The 21757-nt window shown below is 46.0% G+C and overlaps 1 long non-coding RNA gene across 1 annotated transcript in view; it reads left to right on the forward strand.

Annotated features, from left to right (window-relative positions):
- Positions 1-21757, forward strand: part of LOC140695193 (uncharacterized) — a 53670-nt gene that overhangs the window by 20614 nt on the left and 11299 nt on the right. The window contains exons 15-17 of the long non-coding RNA XR_012070896.1: positions 4593-4718; positions 12100-12252; positions 13010-13117. This is a non-coding gene — a long non-coding RNA (uncharacterized lncRNA). The remainder of the gene's footprint in view (positions 1-4592; positions 4719-12099; positions 12253-13009; positions 13118-21757) is intronic.

A 21757-nucleotide genomic window follows, 5' to 3' on the forward strand; every position in this document is an offset into this window, starting at 1 on the left:
TGTGATGTTCTAGTATCTGTTCTAAGAAGTACGTTAGACACACATAAGAATAGCCAATGGTCAGAAAGATCACATGTTATCAGCTACCACCCCATGCAAATTAATGGCATTTAGCAGATATTCATATATGTGTGTAAATATATAAAATAGGTATTAGTCTATATGTAAATCAAATCAAATATTATAATCTAACGTAAAATCATATCAGCAAAAGCACTTTGCTGACATAAGTGTCTTGGTGTAAACAGATTACAATTTTTTATTGAGTTGTGATAATGGGATAATATTGTGAACCAAGTGGAAATTGTAAAAAAAAAAGTTACCCAAAAAAAAAAAAATCCTGACTACATGAAAAGATGCACAGTTACTATAAGGCCTCTCCCATTATTTACCATCAGTGTCAGAAAGTCTTGGAATAAGTTAGGAGAATTAAAAACTCTAACAAGACACAAGAATGCACTCTCTGTTAAAGAAAATAAACGAATAGAAAAAAACAAATGAATAGACAATTAAGGTCCTACAGATAAAAATACCAATTTTTATGGGAAATAGCCTTAAAATCAAAAATAAGGAGATTATATTCTAATTTCACCTTTTGAATAAAGATATACAAAATTTAGCTGAATACCTTCGTATTTTGCACTTATGAAGAAAAAAATGTATTTGCAATGAAAAAGCAGCCATTACCCTGCCTTTTGAGTATTCTAAAGTTTTAGGTTTGAATATATTTCATCTTAAATGATCTTAAGCACTATGCAGTGGTTGGTGTTTTAAAAATACCACTGTGTGTGGAACTTCTAAAAGTGCTTGAAAAAATTTATATTTTTGTAATAATTTAGTAATGGCCTGGATATTATTTTTAACAAGACAACTCATCATGGAATACTGCAAGATTTTTTCAATGAGTTTATATTCACAAATGTTTAAGATTGTCACTGTATTATGAGAAAATGTCAACCGTGGCAGTATTTTGACTTGAAAATGAGATAAGCTGAGAAGCATATTTTAAGTATAAACTAAATGATAGCACTCCTTTAAAGACAAGAAAGTAAAAGCATGATAAACTCTGACTTTGACACACTTAAAATATAAAAATTAACATAATGTAATTTTACACACTTCTGTGTAACTCTCAGTACTTTCTCAGCCCCTTTCCCATTACACCCGCGTCCCTGCTCCTGACCCTTGGTGTACACACCTCCGTTCACACGGAGGAAGGCGGGACCCGGGCGGTGAGGACCAGGGGCGCGGACACCCCCGCGGCCCGGATGGACACGGACACTCACACCCGAATCCCCGCTCCTGACCCGCGGTGTACACACCTGCGATCACACAGGGGAAGAGGGGACCCAGGTGGTGAGGACCAGGGGCGCGGACACCCTAGCGGCCCCGATGGACACGGACACTCACCCGCTCCCGGCGGGCAAGGAGAATAGTCGAAGAGGGCCCGCCAGCGCACCCGTCCCCTCCTGCCCTGCCGGCCGGGGCCCCAGCTCGGTCAGGTCCACACACATCCCGGCAGGAAGCGGGCTCAGGCTGTGGGAAACCGGAGTAACTTCAGACAGAGAGCGGGGAGCATCCTCCCGCAGACACGCAGGCAGCGCTGTCCCGGAGCCTCCTTGGAGCCGCCCGCTCAGTCCTGAGGAAAACAAGCTCCGCCCCCAAGGAAGACGCTGGCTGCTGATGCGGACTGCGCATGCGCACCGCTACCTAAGACACGCTGGCTTCGTGCACCCTCTGCAGGTCCTCGAGGACGGTGCAGGATACTCGGAACTCATTGTAGAACACATGACTCCTCCCAGCCATGATGCTAAATCACTGGAAATCTCAGTGCCCTGGCCTCTTTTTTAATGGCACTGGTGATGCTCTCATCCAGCTATGCCTGCTCTCTTGCCTGGCACATGCCTCAGTCCTTGGAATCCCGTCTGAATCAGATTCTGTTCTGGAGGAAGGACAGGTGAAGAAGAATCTCAAAATTCCAGACTTAGAAGATGACCAGGAACCCAAACTCAACTCTGCCAACTCCCTGGGGTCCCCTGAGGAGTGTGGTTTTCTCAGAACCATCTGCCCTGTGTCAGGAGCAGACCAAGCCTCAGGTAGCTTAGAGAGGCTATCATGCAGCACATGCTTTGAATGGTTCTCAGTTCTGACCTGCATGATCTTGAGACCCTTTTGTAACTCCTAACACTCTGTTTTCTCATACCTATAGTGATGGTTATTGACGACTGAGTTAATCCTCTTACAATGCTGAGGTGCTATTGTTCCTTGGATAACAGAATATTTTGAAGGGATAAACAGTTTATCACTTCCCCCTAATGAAGTATGTTTTTAAAACTAGAAATGTTTCAGGGGGCACTGAGGTCCTCCTCTTGCACCAGTTCCTGGGGTGTTGGCAGTTTCTGCTCTGAGCTCCAGATCCTGATCCTGCCGGTGGTCTATGGTGATGCCAGTGTGTACATGCTCTTCCTTTTGCACCCGTGTGGAAAGGAGACAGCCTTTCCCCTACATGAGGCTGCAACATGCTGACACTCAAAGCAGGCACAATGAAGAACCAGCTAGAGTCCCCGGTACCAGCTGTCCCAGGTAGAAACGTCAACTTCACCACAGTGTTCCTGTGCTCCTATCAGGCCTTCACTACTCCCAGCAGGCCATGCCTGAGCAGTGTGACAGGTGACTGTCCCAGCATGGCATGGTGGTGATGATCCCACCTTATCTGTTTGTTTTTGGAATGTCCCCACACCTCTCTGAGCTTCACTTTGCTCTTCTCACAGGCAGAGTTGTACAGGCATAAACCTCACAGGGTTATGGTAGGTAGTCACAGTAGCTGCTCACCCAGTGGCATTCTCTGCCGAGAGGGCTGCTGGGAGTGCTGTGTGTCTTCACACTTGTCCTTCACTCTTCCCAATGAAAACACTCTTGGCCTTATTCTTCCCTGGCCTGCGGCCTTTCTGTGCTTGCAAAAGAACATGGAAACAATCTGCAAAGAAGTTTTGAGGTTCTGTCCATCTTGTCCAGGAAATGCTGACTCTGCTAGATATGCTGCTGGGTGGGCTCTCATGGGAGGGGCTTGGGCAGGACTTCCCTTTGCAATAAGCTGCCCCACCCAGGCCTTTCCATGATCCAGACTCCTGGGACCAGGGTGCAAATCCCCAGCTCCCCACTTGTCAACCATGTGACCTGGGCAACTTTCTCAAACCCAAGCTTTGTCCACCCAAGGTCAGCAGAGATGGGGGATAACAGGATGTCCCGCACAGAGTGTCTGTGCAGATTAAGTGAGGTAGAACAGACAGAACAGTGGTGGGGCCTGGCCCATTGGTTGGCAGAAGGGAGCTCACCATGTGCAGCAAGTTCCGCGGGTCACCCAGCAATCTGCCCAGAGGCTTAGCCACTCCATCGCTATCATGCTTCTGAAGTCCACTTAACCACATGGGAGAGAAACAAACACATATTCTGAGAGTAGCTGCCACAGGGAAAATTGCATCTTAGCGGGGAGTAATACCAGAGGGTGATCAGGATGGCGGAAGATGCCCCCTGGGTTTGAGCAGACTGGAGCTGCTCTTCAGAGACTGGGGTTAGTGAGGATGGGCTTGTAGAAATACCCCTCTCCTTTACCCATCAATGCTGGGTCCTGCGGGTATTGAGTCCCACAATCGATGTGCTGCTAGTGCCCTCAGCACAGAGAAAAACCCAGGGGTTCCCACAAGGCTTCGGCCACGTCCTCTGCTTCCTGAACTCCCACTCTGGTGGCCCCACCTGGGATGCAGAGATGAGGTGAGGCAGGGACCTGTGCTGTCAACATCACTGCTCTACCCTGGGAATCTGGCACACAGTAGGTGCTTGGTAAGTCATTGTTGAATGAACAGCAATACTGGGCCAAGTTTCTGTGGGTGTCTGTGCCCCCAGATCAGGGACCCCTCAGGGCCCACCTCACAAGTGACATGAAAATAATGATCCCACCAGGAGCAATAACAGTTCCTCAGAATAAATGGGCTTTTCCAAGCACTCTCCACCTGTTGCAAAGGCCTCCCAGCAGGGAAGTGGGCTGTCAGGGGCAGCACTGCACTCTCCACTGTAACAAGGAGAAAGCCAAGGGCCACAGAGAGGAGTGCCTTTCCAGTGTCACTGCTCACTTTCCCACCTTTTGGGAGACCAGGAGGCTTTTCTACTACATTCTGGCTCTGAAGCCCCAATACTGTGTGGACATGCCTCCCTCCCTGGAGCAAGGAACCACTAAGTGACCTGTCACTTGTCACCAAGCAGACAGGCTCATTCCAGCTCATTGTGCCACCAGCAGGTTGTGCTAGAAGCAGGATCCTCTGGGAGACATCACACTCTCCCAAGCTGGAAACAGGTGAACAGCTCACAGGTTTCCTGGAGAGGATGGTCACATGGCCTTGATCTGGCCGATCAGCATTTTCCATCCTCCCTGGACACTGTGATTGGCTCAGGGCTGGGCACCAGCCCAATCAGGCTCCACGGAGGTCAGGCCTAGTTGCTGGAATCCTGGGAGCAGAGAAGTTCTATTTCAGTTGGGAGTTGAGGGGTGGTGATATCAGCCTGTGGCAGTTGGTGACCATCTTGCTTTCATAAAGGCAGAGCCATGTGAAGATGACACCAGTGGCAGAGCCCAGAGGTGGGGAAGGATGACTTCTGTTGATGTCACTGAGCACCAGGTACAGACCTGCCTGAAGCTATCTCCCTGTGGACGTCTCAGTTAGGTAAGTCATTCTCTCCTGCCCTCTTTGCTTCATTAAGCCACTTTGGTTTTCTGTCACTGGTTTTAAGAAAAAGTTTGACTATTCCTTCAAGCTGGCTAAATGGAGACCCTGGAACTGCAACAGTGAGGTGACAGGCAACAATGTGGCTAATAGAGTCCAGAGGCCTCTGTTCAAACAGGGGATTGTAAATGACAAGGGAGAGTACACATGGCCTCAGTGAACAGATTTGCTACTGGTAGCTCCCAGTTCCTGGATATTAGAGTGCATGCACTCAGCCAAGTCTCAGCTCTGCTGCCACACCTGCTAACCCACACCTCTCCTCTCCCACCTGCCGGGCCTAGGGGGGCTGGACACCCCCGGGCACCTGAAACAGCCCAGGGCTTTGTGTTGTAATTTACACAGGCTGCCCCCAGTTCTGAGGGTGAGGGTGACTGGGTTCCAGTTTACAGAGAAAACAGACTAGACGGTCTCACTGGTGAGATGTGGGGGTGGGACCCCAATCTACCTTCTGACCTATGACTTCAGAGTGGACAGCCTCCCCACCCTCAGCCAGGATGCTTGCTAAGCCTAGGGGCTCAGGAGTCCTGCTTCCTCCAGCACCCCTCCTGGAGGTGAGAGTGGGGTCTCTTCTCTATACAACATTCACCCCTGCAGGGGCACACGTGTGACCTCACAGTCTGTCATCCCTTCCTTATGACCTGGACCTCCTTGATGTGTGAGCACTGCAGATCATGGGTGCACACGTGGGCAGGTGCACCATGACTGAGAGGACAACACTCCAATTTAAGCCCCCTCCTTGCTCAGATGATTACATCCTGGAATTGAGGGGTTCCCAGGGGTCAGTTCGCCAATTCTGGCCTTAGGGGCAAATTCTTATCACCCAGGGGGCTAATTTTTAAATTAAATTACACATTTACAATTCAATAGTCAAGCCCCTTTCTAGGCAGCCTTGTAGCCACTCAGCTTTTACCCCTCGCTGTGACCATGTTCTTAGCTTCAAATTGAGTGTCATTATGGACATGAACATGTCCCTTTCATGTGTCACCTTCACAGTAAGCGGCCACCCCAAACTCCCCTCCCTTCCCCTTGTCGATATCTCCACTCAGGGAGTAGGGCCCTTTTGATGCAGTTGTGCAAATGTGTGAGCTAAGGGTTTAGAATGTCCAGGCTAGGAGGGGTCTGCCCCACATGGCAGGGCAGGTGGGCTGGCAGGGGGTGATGGTTCACTTGCAAAACCTCAGCTGGTTTCAGGCAGTGACAACAGACTGGCAGCCAAGGGCTCAGCTGGTCCAGAGTAAGCGGATTAACTGTGTTCACCCAGACGCCTTGGGGGTGGCAGCCCTGGAGTACGACTACAAGTGAGGAAGGTGGAGGGTCCCCAGTGCCTGGACCTCCACCTTCTAAAAATCAGGACTGAGATGTGGCTCTGAAGTCAGAACACTGGAGTTCAAAGCTTCCCCCACCACTTTGTCAATAATTCAAAGCAAATGAGCCTCAGTTTTCTCATGTGTAAAATGAGAACTTTGAAGCCTCTCCCTCTGAGGGTGTGGAGGGAAGTAAATGCGGTGACAGCAGAGCACAGGAGCTGTCTGGGCTGAGCCTGCATACAGGCAGGCCGTTGTTGCTGCCATGACCACTGTCTTCCAGGGCAGGGTCTGCACTCTCTCCCTGTGAAGGTCCAGACAGTAAACATTCTAGGCTTTGAGGGACCTACAGTCCCTGTCACAACTACCACCCTCTGCTGTTGGAGGGCAAAGACAGCTCCTGCAGTAGGTAGTCCAGTCTCGCACCCCCGCTTCCTGACATAAGTATTCCTGAGATACAGTTTTCACATAACTTTGTTGGCTTTAGGTGTGCAGCATAATGACTTTTTACATGTGCATATTGTGAAATGATCAGTGCATTAAGTTTACCTGACGTCTGTCATCACCCATAGTCACACACTATTTTCCTTGTGATGAGAAATTTTAAGAGGTACTCTCTTAACTATCAAATGCACAATGCAGTGCTGTTAACTACAGTCACCTTGCAGTACATTATGTCCCCAGGACTTGTTTATCTTCTAACTGGAAGTTTGTACATTTTGATTATCTTTCCGAATTTCAATCATCCCCTGACTCACCTCTGGCAACCACCAACCTGATATCTGTTTCTATGTGTTTCGGTTTATTTTGTAGATTCCACATATAAATGAGATCATAGGTATTTGTCTTTCTGTCTTATTTATTTCACTTAGCATAATACCCTGAAGGTCCTCCCAAGTTGTCACAAATGGCAGGATTTCACTTTTATAATGTCTGAATAAGATTCCATTTTATATACATATATATGCATCACGTTTTCTGTACCCATTCATCTGCTGATGGACACTTAGGTTGTTTACATGTCTTGGTTATTGTAAATAATGATACAGTGAACATGAGGGTGCAGTTGTCTCATTGACATAGTGATTTCATTTCCTTTGGATATATTCCCTGCAATGGACTTGCTGGATCATACGGAAGTTCTAATTTTAAATTTTGGGGGAGCCTTCATACTCTTTTCCCGAGTGATGGCACCAATTTACATTCCCACCAACATTGCACAAGTTTCCCTTTTCTTCACACCACCACCATCACATGTTGTCTCTTATATTTTGATGACACCCACCCTGACAGGTGAGAGGGGTATCTCATTGTGGTTTTGATTTGCATTTCCCTGATGGTGAGTGATGTTGAGCACCTTTTCATGTACCTGTTAGACATCTGTGTGCCTTCTTTGGAAAAATGTCTATTCAGTTCCTCTGCCCACTTTTTAAATCACATTGCTTTTTTTTTTGCTGTTGAATTGTAAGAGTTCTTTATATGTTTTGAGTGTTAACCCCTTATCAGATATATAGTTTGAAAGTACTTTCTCCCCTTCTGTCTGTTACCCTACCCTCTGCTTTCTGGATGACAGGGGTCAGGCACTTGGGAATCTCTGCTTCTCACGTGTTTCCAATGTTGGTTGGGTGAGGGCTGTGTTCTGATAAAAGTGTGCACAACCGTGGGTCACTACCCCTTATTTTAGGAGGTGGGCTCTGAAGAGTGCAGTGTGGGCAGGGATGTTTCCCTGAAGTCATCATTTGGATGGTCATGTGCTCTGGAACTCACACCAACTAGCCCGGATGTGATGGGGCAATTTGCAAAGGGAGGACCTTGCAGCTAAGACACAGACCAGGTGCTCTTGTGTCTTGTTGGAAGGACCTGGAAACAAAGTTGTGTGGAACAGGGAATCCTCCAGGTCACAAGGCTCAGTTCAGACTTCTGGGATGCAGAGACCTGCTCTGAGCCACTGTCACTGAGGAGCGAAGGGCCTCAGGCAGGAGGGAGGAGTTGCTGGATTTCACTTGCCCTGTGTGTCAAGTTTCAGCTCTGGTGATGTGTGGAACATGGGCTTAGCTTTGGGAATGTAAGAGGAGAGGTTCCTGGGGAAGGGCTGGCTTTTTCCTTTGATTGAGGTCCTACTGTGTGCCAAGCACAGCAGTCCTCTGAGTCAGGGCTGGAAAGCCAGGCACAGAGAGGTCAGGGAGTTTCCAGGTCACACAACATTAGGCGCATCATTAGGGTCTGATGCAGACCTGACGCCCAGGCCACATTCTCTCTCCTTTCCCAGGACCATCATGATCCCACATGTCAGAATCACCCAGAGAGGCCCAGGTATGGGCACTGGGACCTTTCCTGCCTAACATGCAAGGAGCCTTAAGAGGGACGACAAGGCACTTCCTGAGTCCATGATGCCCAGAGGCTGCTCTTAGCAAGAGGCTCAGCACACACTCTTGGATGAATCCTAGCTCTGTCCTGAGTCACTCTGTCCTCCCTGCCTCAGTTCTTCTGCCCACATGGGGCTGGAAACAGCAGCCACTTCACAAGGGTCTAAGGAACCTCCAGGATCCTGGAAGCAGCACCCTCACACAGGGAGCACGGTCTCCTTAACTTTTCCTCACCTCTTTGCTGGATGTAGAGTCCCAGCGGGGCCCTGGCTTGTCCCAATTCTCACCCCAGATCAGGGTCCAGCAGGGGGTGGTGTCCAGGCTGGACTCTGTCCTCTGCCCCTTTTGGGGACCCTCATTCATCGCACCTTGGCTGCCTAGACACTGTCTTCCAGGGGCCACTCTGTGCCTCCCACACCTACCTAGCATCCACCCACCCTGGGTTACTCCAGCGCCCTCTGGCCCTTGGACACACACCTACTCCGTGTTGAGTGGAAATGAGGTGACCGACATGCTGGGCCTCCTGGACAGTCTGGAGGAGCCCGATATCCCCAACCTGCCCACCACCCCAAGAGCCCAAGATGGGGAGAGAGTGTGCCTCCATTCATACTCTGATTTGCTCAGATTCTCAGCACCTACTTTGCTGGGTGGATATGGGGACAGAGGTATGATATAAAAGCAGGAGACCTGGACAGCAGACCATGAGAAGGGGGCTAGCCCAGGCTGGTCTCATAACCCCCTTAGCTTTGGTTTTATCATCTTTAAAGTGGGACAGACTCTTGTGAGGTGAGCAGGATCCTGACCCATAGCCAGGAACTGCCCTACACGCCTAAGAGAAGCTCACTGACTCCTCACGAAAATCTGTGGGGCAGGGACAGGCATTATCACCCATTTCTGCAGAAGTAACTGAGGCACAGAGAGAACAGCTGAGGTGACCACCCCAGATTACAGAGCCCAGGTCATCTGGTTCCAGTGTCCAGGCTCATGGTCAGTGCCCACTCTGGGTTTTCCTCCTCCCTTCATCCTCCACTGGGACCCATGGCCGCAGCCTCATCTCAGTGTGATTGTTCATGGGGAGCAGGATGGGTGCACTGAGGGCCCGTTTCTCTGAGGACTGCTTTCCCAGAAGGCTCAAGGGGTTGACTGTATTCACTACTGGACACCCAGGCCTGGGCCCAGGCCAGCCACACTGCAAAGCCTGAATCAATGATTGTTGAGTGAATAACTGAACCTCTGCATGTACCTGCATGTTGCCCCCATTTCCTCATCTCCACAGCTGGCTACCCGGCCAAAACCCCGTGTAATCAGGCCTGGGCCAGGGACAGTCAAGGGGACCAGAGATGCTCAGCTGGGGACAGGAAGCCTCAGGGGCCCTGTGGCTGTCCCAAGCATCTCCTGAGGCAATTCACAGGGAAGCCCAGCCAGCTTCCAGGAACAGCAATCAGGTCCCAATCCCAGGGGTATAAGGTAGGTCTTGAGGGGTGTTTCCTGAGACTGACATTGTGTATGAAGGGGGCCTGGGGGTCAGGCTGCTTTCAACGTCCATTCCAGGCCTACATCCCTGCTGGCAGCATGAAGCTAGTCATAAAGGACACAGGCCGTGGGGCCAAGGCTATAGCAGTGCTCTGCTCCCTCTCTGTGGCTCAGTGTCCTCATCTGTAACAGAGAACTAGTAACAGGGCCATGGGAGGGCTCACTGAGACCCTCCTCTGTGGCTTTGGTTGGACACTGCCCTCCCTCTGCTCAGTGCCATTCTCTGTAATAGAGAATAGTAACATTTCTCTTAGCCCGTTTTGGCCCCATTTTTCTGAGTCTCTTTCTACATTGGGCCCAGGGCTTTCACAGAGATCACAGACTTGGGATGTAATCAGAGTGTGGTCACAGCCCTAGTGGTCTCAATTGAGGCCAGAGGAGCTTCAGGGGGGGGTGGGAATCCAGAACTGCTTCATGGAGGAGGTGAGATCTGAGCTGTGTCCCCAAGGATGAGCTGTCATCTAGCTGAGGCCTGACACTGAGCAGGACCCATGTACATGGTTAATGAGGGTGTGAATGAATGAAATGGCACCCCTCTAACAGAGAGTGAGCGGGGGAGTCCCCTAGGCCAAAGCAGGAAACACAGGGCACCCTGGGGGAGCAGAGGGCGGGGCTGCAGTTTGATGCCCGCCTCACCCTTTATGGGTGTCTTGCCACCACTTTAGCATGTGTTCTGGTGGATTGGGAGCCCTTTTCTCTCCTCTGCTTCAGTATCCTTCTCTTCATTCCGAGGAACACCCGCCTGTGTCACCTCAGTGTCCCCAAGTGGACCTGGACCTGTCTTGTGGGAGATTTTGAAGAGGAATTTGGTGTGCAGCCCAAGACTGAAGTGGGAGGGAGAGGATAATAGGGACCTCCAGAGGGGATCATGGGCTGGGAGTCATCGGAGGGGTGGGGAAGGCAGAGCCCAGAGCTGTAGGATCCTGCTAGTGGTGGCTCTTTCACGAGGGGCTTCACAGGGAGGAAGCAATCATGGGGAAAAGGCAGAGCTCAGTTTGGGGCTTGCTGACATGGAACAGCTCATCACAGAGATGTCCAGAGGAGCTGGATGTAGGGAATGAAGATGCCACTGATGTCAGGGTCAAAGCCTGAGACCCAGATGAGGTGGGGCGGTGGCGCAGGGGAAGGGGCTTGAGGATATCAAGATGTTCATTCATTGGGGTCCTCAGGGTGGGGACCTTCATGTTCATTTCACAGCCACCTGGTGCCTGACAGAGTTAGGCTTAGGGAGGTCACTGAGTAGACACGTGCCGATAACCTAGATTCTCCTCTTTCCACATAAAGTCCCTGGTGTGAAGCCAGCAGGCACTCTTCAGAGTCATACACCCTCACCCCTGGGCTCTCTGTGTGCCTAGAGCCCAGTGGCCCCTTACCTCCCACTCCCCACTGCAGGACCCTTTGCACACCTGCATTTCCACAAGCTATAAAGCATCTTCTCTTGCTGTGTGTTTACCCTATGAAACCTCATTGCCCCAGGAAGAGAGGCCTCACATCCTTCCCTTATTAAAGTGGTAAAGCCTTTTGTTCAGAGAAGCCCCTGTCAGATCTCATAACCAACCAGGTACCTGTGCATGAATTGATCATGCAGCCCCCTCCTCCTTGTGTGTACAGCACCCCCCCAATAACAGACCCCACACACTCAACCTTGGCGCTCGTGTAGGCACCTCTTGCCTGTGTGGCCTGATGTTGTCTATAGCAGTGTCCCTATTGAACTTTCCTAAACCCTTCTCAGACGCTGGTATTTCTTTACCAACCCAAGTAATTAGCCTGCCATTGTGCCCACAACACCTGAAACAGAGTTGGCTAAATTATGCAAATTGATGATGCAGGTTAATTTGCTATAAAGCTGAAATCAAGGTTTACAAATAAAAGCAACATACATACTCAAGGCAGGACTAAGAACTCACACGGATAACTAAGACCCTCCACATACATCCCACTTTGCCCTTAGGGCCTTTGCGATGGCTGCTCTTCCAGCCAGGATCTCTCTCTGCCTGCTTCTTAAACACCTCCAGGAATCTGCTCAAATGTCCTCCCTGACCTTATTTTTCTCCATGGAACATATCACCTCTGGACATTGTGTATATTTTACTTAATTTTCTCTGTGTCCCCCACCAGGCTGTCTGCTGCATGAGGATGGAGAACTGACTGCTTCACTACCTGCTGTGCCCAGTATCTGGAACCCACCCAACACACAGTAGGACCTCAGAGATTGTGTGACGGGTGTGTGATCACTGTAGGCCACAGACAAAAGTCTTCCCAGCAGTCATGGTAAGAGTCATTCATTCTCTACTTACTGAGCCCTACTGTGTGCTGGATACTGACCTGGGTGGGAGGCATGCAGTGGATTAGACACAGTGAGCACACACAGCATGTTAGGAGGGACATGTGCTCTGGAGACCACACAGGGCTGGGGGAAGTCAGGAGTGCAGGAGTGGAGGAGAAGAGGGCCAGGTGGAGACAGTGGTGCCAGAGGAGACAGAGAGGTGGGGCCCAGGTCGTGCAGGGCTTTATGGCTCCTGTGAGAGCTTTTCCTCAGGGCAGCGGAACCATGGCTGGGTACGGAGCAGGGGCCCGGTTCCTGAGTGCTATGCAGGAAATGGAGCAGGTGTCTGCTGGGGAGATGTGCGTGGAGGAGGCTGTCCCTGTAGACTGTGCAGGCAGAGAAGGCTCCTCTGAGGAGGTGACATCTGAGCTGAGCCCTTGTATGGACCGTGTTTCCACCTTCTGTAGACTGGATGCTTTCATCTGCCCTGCAGCCCTATGCAGGACACACCCTGTTCTCAGTCACCTGGACTTGGCCTCCTGCCTGCCTTTTGGGCCCTCCCACCCCAGAAGGAGTCCTTCTAGATCTAAATCACTACCTCCTCCACTGGACTTGGACTCACACTGAGCCACTGTCCACCTGCCCAACTCACCCAGAGTCAAGTCCAGACACTTGGGGGAGTCCCTCCACTCCAGAGCCCATGAACTTACTCAAATGGCCAGTCCTCAGCCTGCTCACATGCCTCACACTCCCCTCCTGCAGAAACCCTGTGACAGATCATGTCCACAGCACCCTGCTCCTCCGATCCTGACCCCAGGCTTTCCCATGGGGTGTGACCCCGCATAGGTTGCAGTCCCCTCATCCAGTCTGGTGAGTAGAAACTACCTTTTCTTTTTTCTTTTGTTAATATATTTATTTTTTAATTTTTATTTTATTGAGTTATAGTCAGTTTGCATTGTTGTGTCAATTTCCAGCATAGAACATAATTTTGTCAATTGTGTTTACTCTTTCAAGAAACCATCTCTTGGCTTGATTTTTTCAAATGTTCCTTATATCTCTATTTTATTTTTTTCCTCCCTGATCTTTATTATTTCCTTCCTTCTGCTTACTTTTGTTATTTTTGCTCTTCTTTTTCTAATTCTTTTAGGTGGTAAGTTTGATTGTTTATTGCAGTTGTTCCTCGTTTTTGAGGTAGACCTGATTCTCTCGCTATAAACTTCCCTCTAAGCACTGCCTTTTCTGGATCCCATAGGTTCTGTGTGGTTGTGTTTTCATCATCATTTGTCTCAATGTGTTTTTTATTGCTTCTTTGATTTCATCATCCACCCATTTTATTTAAAGTAGTATGTTGTTTAACCTCCATACTGTCATTTATTTCTCCTTTATTTTTCTGTAGTTAATTTCTAGTTTCATGTTATTGTGGTCAGAAAAAGTTGCTTCAAATATTTTCTATCTTCTTCAAATTGTTAATGCTTCTTTTGTGCCAAAGTATATGATCTATTCTAGAAAATGTGGTATGTGCACTTGAGAAGAATGTATGTTCTATTTTAGGGAAATATAAAGTTCTGAAAATATTACCCAAAACAAATTGTTCTATTGTATCATTTAATTTCTATGTTGTCTTATTAATTTTATGTATGGAAGATCTGTCCAGTGATGTTAATGGATTGTTAAAGTCTTCTACCGTGATTGTATTCGGATCAAATTTTCCCTTTTTATCTGTTAGTATTCTCTTTTTGTCTGTTATATATTTAGGTGCTCCTATGTTGTGTTCATATATGTTAATGAGTGTAATATCTTCATCTATGACTCCTTTAATCATTATAAAATGTCCTTCTTAATCTTTCTTTATAATCTTTGTTTTAAAGTCTATTTTATTTGAAATCACTGTTGATATTCCTGCTTTCTTGTGATTTCCATTTGTGTGGAATATCTTTTTCAATCCTCTCACTTTCAATCTATGTGTGTCCTTCTCCCTAACGTGGGTCACTTGTATACAGCGTATTGTAGATACTTGCTTTATTATCCACTCTGCACTGTATGTCCTTTGATTAAAGCATTTAGTCCGTTGACATTTATAGTAATTATTAATAGAAATGTGTTTATCACAATTTGAACTTTGTTTTGGAGTTCATTTTGTATTTCCTCTTTGTTCCTTACTTTTTCTTTTTGTGGTTTGATAATTTTCCTTTGTATTATCTTGGTGTCTTTTTAGTTTTGTGACTCTATTGTAACTTTTTGGCTTGTGGCTACCCTACTTTGTACATATATTAACACATTACTATATCTGTTTGTTTTAAACAGATAATAATATAAGCTCAAACCCATCCTACCAAGAACAAAAAAGAGAGAGAGAGAGAGAGAAAGAGAGAGAAACCTGCATATTTTCTTGCTCGCCTCTCCCACCCTTAATGATTTAGATGCCGTCTTTTATGATTTCATGTTTATTCTGTTGTAATTCATTGTAGCAATCACCTTTCCAATTATGGTTTTCTCCTTTTTGTAGCATCCTGCTTCTTTTCTATTTAGAGTAGGTCTTTCAATATTTCCTTTAGCATAGGTTTAGTGTTGCTAACGTCTTTTAGTTTTTGTTTCTCTGTGAAGTTCTTTATCTCTCCTTCTATTCTAAAGGATACCCTTGCTGGATAAAGTATCCTAGGCTGCATCATTTTTTCATTCAGGACTTTGAATACACCTTGCTGCTCCCTTCTGGCCTGTACTGTTTTTGTAGAGAAATCAGCTGAAAATCTTATGGGGGTTCCCTTGTATCTCATTCTTTGTTTTTCTCTTTCTCCCTTTAGAATCATTTCCCATTCTCAACCCTGGTCATCCTGATTGTAATATGTCTTGGTGTGGGTCTGTTTGGGTCCTCCTTGTTTGGGACGCTCTGTGTTTCCTGTACTTGGATATCTGATTCCTTCTTTAGGTTTGGGAAGTTTTCAGTCATGATTTCTTCAAATATCTCTTCAATCTCCTTTGTTCTTTCTTCTCCTTCTGGGACCCCCAATATGAGTAGGTTGGCATGCTTTATGTTATTCCATAGGTCCCGTATATTGCTTTCATTGGTTTTTATTTGTTGTCTTTCAGCTGTTTTGTTGTCCTGTCTTCTAAGTCACATATTCATTCCTCTCAATTATCCAGCCTACATTTTACAGCCTTTACCTCAACTCTCCTCTCAGCAAATGAGTTTTCCAATTTTCACTGGCTCCTCTTTAGAGTTTCAATTTCGTTATTTGACATATTCTCTGTCTCTATACACAATCTCTTTTAGTTTCTTCAGTACTTTGATCACTCCTTTTTTGAAATCATCTAGTAGACTATCAATGTCTATTTCATTGATTGTTCTTTCAGGGGGTTTATCTTGTTCTTTTAATTGAGACAGGTTGCTCTGCTTTTTTATCTTGCTTATATCTCTCTGGCACTATGGCTTATGGAGTATCAATTATCTACTGTGGTCTTTTAAGAGTTTATTTGTTTATATAAAGTGGATGCAGAAATAAAACTAAGCACAAAGAAATTAGTTTTAAAAGCAGTATAATCAATAACAGAAGAACATATTGAAACAAGATAACAATTGAGTTGGGATGAATTTTTAAAATATTAAAGGAAGAAAAAATATTTGAGAACAGAGTATAATCACAACAGAAGAACAAAACAAGGATAAAACTGAAATTGGACAAATTGTAAGATAATAATAAAAGTATTTTAAAAGAAAATTTTAAAAGGGATTAAAAATAGAAATATAAAAATTATTTAAGAAGTAACATTTAAAAAGTAAAAGAAAATGGAACAGAAAAGGAAAAGAGTATGTTCCCGTGGAGATTGTGTGCCCTTAGTAATTTTATCAAGAGGTCCTTCTTAAATATGTGTGGTTACCAAGTCTTACTTCTGTGCCTTTTGTCTGTTATCCCTTTGGTTAATGATGTGGCCATTAACCTGTTAACCAGAGCCTACCCTGGCTATTGAATGGGGACTCCTCTTTGTTTTGTTGTTGTCAAAGCTCCTGCCCTTGCCTTGCTTCATGAACTCAGCTCGTTGTTTCCAGAGACCCTCTGGTCATACCCTTGGTCTGTGCTGCTCCCAGTGCCTGTAGGTAGACATGTCACTTCTCCTCCCAGTGCTGCATCTTGGTGCTGCACTCCTGCATGGTAGGTGGGCAGGTTGTGCCCCTTCTCAATGCCATGTCCAGGTGCAGCAGTCCTCCACAGTAGTTGGGTTGGTTGCTCCCCTATTCAGTGCTACTCCCCACTCCACATCTGTTTCACACTCTGTGGGTGGGCTTGAGGCAAATGGCCACACCAGCCCTAGTCCCTGCTCTTTGCCAGAACATTGCTCCTTGTTCATTTGTCTTAGAGGTGTGAGTTCGTAGAGACACCAGGACAGAAACGTCCTATATGTCTGGGGATGTAAACAAGTCTCAGTCCCACCTATGAGGTTGCAGAACTGCCAGGTACATATTCAGGTTTCAACCCCATGTCTGCCTGGGTGGGTATGATGGCTGTGGCTGAGCCTCATCTCTCTTATTCTGAGAAAACACCAGTTATGTTGCCATGAGTCAGTAGAAACAAAGGACGAAACACCCCTTCCCCCAGGCAAGCTAGCAATATTGCTTTGCTTTATTTGTTTCTTATTTTATTTGAGGCCCAGGCTGTTCTGATCTGTATACAATCCAAGCAGTTGTCCACAGCACACTGCAGTCCCCCAGGGTTACCTATGTACAGTCAACCAGAGTCTGCCTGGATCCAGCAGCCTGTCCCTTCCCATCCCTGATTCACTTCTAGGTTTGGGGGTTGTTGACACACTTTGTGCCCATTTAACTTAATTCTGTCAGTCAAGGGTGGTTCTGTACACATCTGAGCCTCAGAGGTTCCCTGTCCATCCTGCTGACCTCTCTGTTGGAAACAGGGAGACCCAGTCAACCAGCACTATCCCTCCTTTGCTGCTCCCTCTTCAAAGGACCAACCCCAAGCCATTTTGCATTTTCTTCCTTCTTTTTTCCTTTTCTCCTACCAGATTGGTGGCACATTTTGTCTTTTGAATATGGCAATGTTTTATCAAAGTTCAGCAGATGTCCTGAGTGGATGGGTGTGTCTGTGAATGTCAGTCTTGGTGAATTTATTGAAGAGTATAAGATACAAGCATCCTTATACTCCACTATCTTGGCCTTTCTCCAAGAATATACACTCTTAATAATTTTGTCATAAGGTTATTTTTAACTATGGGTGGTTGCCAAGTCTTCCTTCCACGCCTTTTACCTGTTATCCCCTATGTTGGTGGTGTGGCTGGTGTTCTGGTGGCCTGAATCTGCCCTGGATATTGAGCAGGAGCTCCTTTTTTCCTGTGGTTGTCACACTCCTGCCCATATCCAGCTGTGAAAACTCCACTTGCTGGTTCCAGAGGCCGTCTAGTCGTGCCCCTGGTCTGTGTCCCAGCATCAGTAAATGGGTGGTCTGCACCCCCCACCAGATGCCTGGTCCCAGGACCACACTTGTGCAAGGTAGTTGGCAGGTAGCTCCCCTGCCGCATTAGGTCCATGCTTTGTAGGTGGACTCAGAGGAAACAGCTGCACTAGCCCTCACCCCTGCTCTGTTCTAGAACACTTCTTCTTGTGCATTTGTCTTAGAAGAGCCAACTCAGAGAGGCATCGGTGTGTAATGGTCCCTTCTTCTTGGGACTGTAAACAAATCTCAGTCCCACCTATGAGGTTGTGGAGCCCCTAGGTAGGGATACGGGTTTTGAACCCTCCTCTACCTGGGAACCATGCACCAGAAAATATGGTGGCTATGGCTGAACCTTGACTCTCTTCTCCCAAGAAGTCTCCAATAATGGCACTGTGGGTCTGCAGACACAAAGGCTATGGCTCCCCTTCCCCCCAGGGCACACCAGCAGTGTTTTCTGCCTTTTTTTTTTTTTTGTATTTTATGGGGTACCCAGGCTGTTCTGTATACTTTCCCAGCCATGGCACACAGAACATTGCAGTCCCCCAAGGTTTCCTCTGTAGAGTCAGCCTGAGTCCTCTGCTCAACTCAGACAGCCTGTCCCATCCCACCCCTGCTGGTTCGCGTCAAGGGCTGGGGATCGTTGGGACCCTTTGTGCCCAATTAACTTAGTTCTGTCAGTCAAAGTCTATTCTATACAGATCTGAGCCTCTGAGGTTCCATCTCCATCCTGCTGAACTGGCCATTGGAGTTGGGGAGACCCAGTGTATTAATGTTATTCCTACTTTGCAGCTGCCTCCCCATTGGAATGGTCCAGAACTATTTTCCTTTTTCTTCTTTTCTCCTGTTCTCCCACCAGATTTGTGGAAAATTTTATCTTTTGAAGAAGCCAATATTCTCTCAAAGTTCAGCAGGTATTCTGGGTGGTGGGTGTGTCTGTGGATGTCACTCTTGGTGAATTTGTGGGAGAGGGTGAGTTCTCGAGCATCTTTTTTACTCCACCATCTTTCCTCCTCCTTCACTCTTTTTCTTTTGATTGGAACATTTAGTCCATTGACATTTATAGTAGTTATTTTATAGATGAGGGTTTATTGCCATTTTGAAATTTGTTTTCCAGTTGATTTTGGTAATTATTTGTTTCTTTCTTTTAATTATTTTTATTTTTGTGGTTTGATAAATTCCTTTTCTATTAGCTTGGTTTCTTTTTGGGTTTTATGACTCTAATATATACTTCTGATTTGTGGTTATCTTGTCATTCAAATATGGTAACCCCTTACTTCATCTGTTTGATTTTAGTTGATAGTCATGTGGGCTCAAGTGCATCCTAAAAAGAAAGAAGACAAAGAGAAAAAAGAAAAAAGTGAGAAAAAATATATATTCTCTTGCTCTCCTCTTCCACCTTTCATGATTTTGCTATTCTCTCTTTCTTGTTTGCTTTCTTGTTTTCTTTATTGACTTACTGACTTATTTATATCCTCATGTTTTCCCTTGCAACTCACTGTATTTATCGCATTTCCAATTATGGTTTCTTAATTTCTATAGCTTCCTGTTTATTTTTTATTTAGATTAGAACTTTCAAATTTTTTTTAGCATAGATTTAATACTGCTGAATTCATTTAGTTTTTGCTTGTCTGTAAAATTCTTTCTCTCTTTCTGTTCTAAAGGATAGTCTTTCTAGATAGAATATCCTAGTTTGCAGCCTTTTCTTATTCAGGACTTTGAATATATCTTGCCACTCCCTTCTGGCCAGAAGTTTTTAGGTAGTGAAATCTGCTGAATGCTTATGGGACTCCCTTGTAACAAACACTTTGTTTTGCTCTCACTGCCTTTAGAATATTTTATTTAACTTTAGCCATTTTAACTATAATATGTCTTGGTGTAGATCTGTTTGGTTTCTCCTTGTTTGGGACCCTCTGTGCCTCCTGTACTTGGATAGTTCTTTCCTTCTTAAGGTTTGGAAAGTTTTCAGTCATGATTTCTTTAACTAACTTTTCAATCCCCCTTTCTCTTTCTTCTCCTTCTGGGACTCACCATTATGCATAGGCTGGCACACATTATATTATCTTGCTTTAATTGGTTTTTATTGACTTTTCTGTCTGCTGTTCTTTTTGGGTTATTTCTTTTATCTTGTCTCCTAAGTCATTTATTCATTCCTCTGCATTATCTAGTCTTTTTTGATTGCCTGTATTTGAATTTTCTATTTTTAACTAGCTCTTCTTTATAGTTTAAATTTTCTTTTTAAAGTTTTCTGTCTCTATTGATAGTCTCTTTTAGTTCTTTCAGTGATTTGATCATTCCCTTTTTCAAGTCTAGTAGACTATCAAAGTCTATTTTACTGATTGTTCTTTCAGGGGATTTGTCTTGTTCTTTTAATTGAAAGTGGTTCCTCGGCTTCTTTATTTTACTTATATTTCTCTGGCTCTATGTATTTCTTCTAGACCCGTTTCTGAGCTGTTACATGTAGTAGGCAGGGTTGGAGCACTTCAGTTGTGAAGAAAAATAGGCAGAAGATGTTCACTGGGGAGTTCTCTCTGTGGTGTTGCCTGTCACTTGTTATGCAGACTTACAAAGTACTATTTGTTGATTTTGGCTTTATCCCTGCCTTAGCTATGGGAATGTCAGCCACCTACTCTGGTGCCACTCAGGTTCTGAGCCCCAGGAAACATCAGTGCAGATCCAGCAGTGTCAGTCCCTTGGACCTGCCTTAGCAAGTGTGCAGTCACACATATGAATTTGTGGTCCACTACAGGTTCAGCTCAAACCCCAATCCCGCACTCACATATGGAACCATACACCACCCTGTTGTAAATACCCTCACTGGCCACCCTTCTTGAGTAAGAACTCCACTCACTACCTGTAAGTCTCAGAGGTGTGGATCCACAAAGTGACCAGATACAGCAAATCCACCCTCTCTGTCTGGGGCTGTAAACAAATCTCAGTCCCGCCTGTGAAGTTGCAATGGCACAGGGTATGGAGTCAACATTCAGCTCTGCCTTTGTTCAGCAGTGTTGGCTCTCACCAAGCCCCATTTCTCTTCTCACGAGAACACACCAGCAATGGAGCCAAGTGGAGTAAGTGACTTTGGCACAGCTGTGTTTCATTCCTCCCCCATTATATCAAAATTGGTGCTTTTTTATGAGAGTTTCAGTCTGTTCTGTTCCACACACACACACACAGCCAGAGCTCACACTGCCCTCTAGTTTCCTGAGGCTGCCTCTCTGCAGTGTGACCCAGCCCTCTGCCTGGGCTCTTCACTGACTCCAGTAGCCTGTTCTGGCTCATCCCTGCTAGCTCATGTCTAGGGCTGGTCATCACAGGGACCCTCTGTGTCAGTTTTCCCCAGTTCTGCCTGCCATGCAGTTGCCACTGTCTCCTCCAAACCTTGGAAGCTCTGCTTCTTTCCTAGCTGATCTCCCAGCTAGAGAGGTTGTGTCCCAGTGTGAGGGTGCCTTTATTCCTATGCTACTCTTTCCCTGCAGGATCAGTCCTGCACTGAATTTTTCTTTTCTCTTTTTATTCCTTACCATATTTTGTGAGAATCTTCCTGTATTTCAAAATAAGAGACACTCTACCAGAGTTCAGGAGGTTTCTGTGCAATTCAATGTTTTTGTAGATGTAATTCTTTGAGTATTTGTGGGAGAGGTCAAGCTGTGAGTCTGTCTACTCTGCCATTTTGGCTCCTTCAAATTTTAAAATAGGGCTAGTTCTTTCTTAATTACTCTCAACAAGCTGTTGTAGTTTTCAGCGTACATGTCTTGTAATTTTTCCTTGCCTCTATTGGATGCTGATTCAGAACATACACAACCTTCTAGAGAAACCTGTCCCACCCTGCCATTTACTGCCAACTAGCTGGCCTGTGTCTGAATCACCAAAAGGTTTTGTTCTTTATCTGATTCTTAATTCTTTAGAATTTATCATTTTACTCTCATAAATGCTGATAGTACTTGTAACAGATATTTTAAAATAAAAATAATAAACTTTATTCTATAGATGAAATATGAATGAATCTCAAGTAACATATGCTTTTAATACCTTAGAATTAGTAAAGCAATATAGATACATTATAAACGCT

This window comes from Vicugna pacos, unplaced genomic scaffold, assembly GCF_048564905.1.
Source record: "Vicugna pacos unplaced genomic scaffold, VicPac4 scaffold_190, whole genome shotgun sequence".
Taxonomy (NCBI): Eukaryota; Metazoa; Chordata; class Mammalia; order Artiodactyla; family Camelidae; genus Vicugna; species Vicugna pacos.